The following is a 3,607-nucleotide window of genomic DNA, read 5'->3' as shown; positions in this document are numbered from 1 at the left end:
AACAGACAACAAAAAACAACGGAGGTGCTGCCTAGACCCATTCGTCATCGCTATAAGACTTCAGTTGCAAAAGCCCCAGATGGTGACATGTGAGGGACATGTTTTATTACATAAGCAATCATAACCTGTGTCCCTCAAGCTTTTGACCATATCTGTCACTTAAATATATATACAGGAACTGGTCTCCTCTTCTCACATCCTTTCAGGTCTCCACCGTTTGGTTGCATGGACTGGGTTTGAGGTGCATTTGGTCACATTTGGCCTCCAACATTTTTACAGCATTTCTGACACCAGTGTTGCCTCTGTTTGGCTCACTGGCGTTGGCTGTTTCAAGCAGGGGTTGGGCAAAGGGGACAGTTTAATGATCACTCTTCTATTTCCCTCTCATCCAGGCGTGAATCTGTTCTTTCCGTTCTGGTACTGGCTCCAGCATGCTGTCTATCAGTGTCTGTCAGTTGAAGGAGTCCTTGGGGGAGTTCAGCAAGTGCCAGAGGATGATGGAGCAGTCCACAATTGTGCCAAAGGACAGTCATTAGGGTGTCTATCAGACGGTTTTTGAACTCGTCTGGGGCATCACTATCATCAGGGTCTGCATGTGTATCTTTGGCTACTGTCACTCCCACTTTTCTGGTGAGAAGCTTAAACTTCCCTATTGCTATTGTAGATTTGATCCCTGCCTTCCACATCTTCAAAATCACTTCTTCAGATGATTTCTTACTGTAAGATCTATGATTGTTAGCTATGGCCAAGCACAGTCCAGCTGCAAGTATATATCTGTCAGTTGGTCCAACGGTTCTTTGGTTCAAAGCCATATTTTTCAGGGTTTTCAACTTTCAAGTCATGGCACTTGGGGCCACAGAGTTGCTGAAAGTTTAAGTTCAGCATTGCAGCCAATTGGTCTGAGTTCTGGTTTGCAGCACAGCTTCGGGACCTGCTTGGTGAGGATATGGAACATGTCCATGGTTTCTCTTGCCAGGGCCAGGTAAGAGCGTGAAACACATTCGTCATGAGCAAGCTGAAAGTGACGAGCCTGCTGCTGATCTTCTGGCACTGTTCTCTTCCCATTCTGCCATCCGCTGTGAAACAAGATAATAAGGTGTGTTTGCCTCATAGGTAAAATAAAGTGGAGCCCTGAAGGCTCTGAGGTGGATAAAATAGCTACTTTAATTAAAGTGCCTACGAGATGGTTCTGACTCATAGTGACCCTGTATAGAGTTTCCAAGGCTTCTAAAAGTCTTTGTTGGAGCAGCAAACCTCACCTTTCTTTTGCGGAATGGTCGATGGACTTGAACCACTGACTTTGTGATTTGAAGTCCGATTTGTATCCTATGGAGCCACCGCACTCACTTTAATTATGTTGTTGTTGTTAAGTGCCATAGAGTCAGTTGTGACTCACAGTGACCATGTATAGGATTTCCAAGGAGCACCTGGTGGGTTTGAATCACCAACCTTGTAGTTAGCACACCACTTTAATTATGTTGTTGCTGTAAGTGCTGTCAAGTAAATTCTAACTCATACCGACCCTGTATAGGGTTTCCAAGGAGCAGCTAGTGGCTTTGAATTTCCAACCTTGTGGTTAGTAGTCCAGTGCTGATCCTACAGCGCCATATGTTTATTTATAAATGTACTAAAAAACAATGAGACCTTCTACCTAAGCGTTTTAAAAACTATTTTTACCTGAAGGCACTTTTGTGTTTCTCATATTATCTGTCTTAACACCTTTGTATAGTAGGTGAAGTAAGTAATTTGGGGGCATATTGACACTCAAATGAGGTTCCATCCACTGTCATAGAATCAATTCTGACTAATAGAAACCCTAGTAGAACACAATAGAATTTCTCCTTAGTGTTTCTGAGGCTGTAAATTACAGAAGCAAACGGCCTCATTTTTCTTTCAAGGAATGGCTAGTGGGCTCGAACCACCAGCTCTTTGGTTAGTGAACCAATGCTCAACCCACTGCATCACTAGGCCTCCTTCCTAAAGAGGTTGTTGTTGTAGTTGTTGTTAAGTGCTGTCGAGTAGGTTCAAACCCATAGTGACTCTGTATAGGGTTTCCAAGGACTGACTGGTGAGCTTGAACCACCAATGTTGCAGTTCAAACCGACTTTGCAGTCTAGAGCATTAACCCACAGCGCCACACCAGGACTCCTAAAGGTCATAACATGACTCAGAAATGATGACTATGGCTTTCAGATTGCAGCTTCTTGTCTACTCTTCATCATCATTGAGTATGCACACTGTGAAAATCATTGTTATTTGTCTATGTCCTACACTTGATCGACTGTGCTGAACTAACTAAACCTCCTGTCAGTACTTTGCATTACATTCATAGTGAATGGCAAAAGCCCCTTCATTTTAATGTCCCCTTGAAGGTAATTTCTCTTTTCTGGAATCTAGGACTTGTTCCCAGGAGGCAATTCCAGGAATTCAGACTTTTAAGGTAATACTTAGAAAGAGGTTGCACCAAATCTACTTTTTCCTTACTGTCTGCTTTTCTGCCTTTGTTCCTTCCTGTCTTTTCTGGCCTACATCCATTCTACACTTTTTTCGTAGTAGCATCCCAATTTCATTTTGGGAAAGTTTCCTTCTCCACACTGAATAAAGTCTATTAATCAAGACCTGCCCTCTCCTACCTCAGTGTCGGGAATGTGAACCTAAGCTAGGTTAATTAGAAGATTCCTCTTGAATTTGATTCGTGAGTCAAATGACAACAAGATTGAATAAACTGTTAGACAGTTCTTACTCGACTCCTTCTGGGCCTGCCTAGTTTCTGAAGAGTCAGGTTTCCCAATCTCCCCTTAAACATGTGAGTTCCATGTACCCTTCCAATCAATCCTCCCTTTTCCTAAGTTAGCCAGAGTTGAATTTTGCTGCTCATAACAACAACAAAATCCCAACACATATGTTTTTGTTGTTAAGTGCTGTCAAGTCAGTTTCAACTCATAGCAACCCTATGTAGGGTTTCCAAGGAGCAGCTGGTAGGTTTGAACTGCCAACCTTGTGGTTCTTAGTCCATCGCTTATCCTATAGCACCACACCATGAGTCCAACACATATAAGGGTGATTAATTTAATCATCTAAGTAATATTGATTAAGTACGTGTTATTTTCCAAGTGCTGTTTTAGTCACTGGGGAGAACTTTCCAAGGGCTTAATGGGTCGATCGCTTTTGTCAGTAATAAGAGTAAACTCAAAATTCAAACCTCAAGCTCACCACCATTGAGTGGATTCTGACTCACAGTGTGAGAAACATTGTTGATCCCCTGGATACTGCCTCGGTCCCTCTTGGCTACTGGCAAGTCAATACAAACCCCTGATTAGAACCTTACCCCAATGGGTCTCTGGAGGGAGAACTGGGGTGGACCGCCTTATCCCGTATGAGTTATCACAAATGCTTACCAACAAATGCTCAAGAAATTCAATCTGTACTCATTTTAGTTAGTTGTTGTTATTGTGAGGTACCATTGAGTCGGTACCGACTCATAGTGACCTTATACACAGCAGAATGAAACATTGCCCGATCCTGGGTCAACCTCACTATCGTTGCCACGCTTGAACCCATTGATGCTGCCACTTGGCCAATCCATCTCATTGGGGGTCTTCCTCTT

At 43.0% G+C, this 3,607-nt stretch overlaps 1 pseudogene; it reads right to left on the bottom strand.

The window, feature by feature from the left end:
• Positions 1-358: 358 nt before the first annotated feature.
• Positions 359-1,065, bottom strand: LOC102824209 (annotated as a pseudogene).
• Between the last annotated feature and the right edge of the window lie 2,542 nt (positions 1,066-3,607).

The sequence above is a fragment of the Chrysochloris asiatica genome, unplaced genomic scaffold, assembly GCF_000296735.1.
Source record: "Chrysochloris asiatica unplaced genomic scaffold, ChrAsi1.0 scaffold00051, whole genome shotgun sequence".
Taxonomy (NCBI): Eukaryota; Metazoa; Chordata; class Mammalia; order Afrosoricida; family Chrysochloridae; genus Chrysochloris; species Chrysochloris asiatica.
Note: the sequence above shows the minus strand (reverse complement) of the source record. Positions and strands in the feature narration are given on the sequence as shown.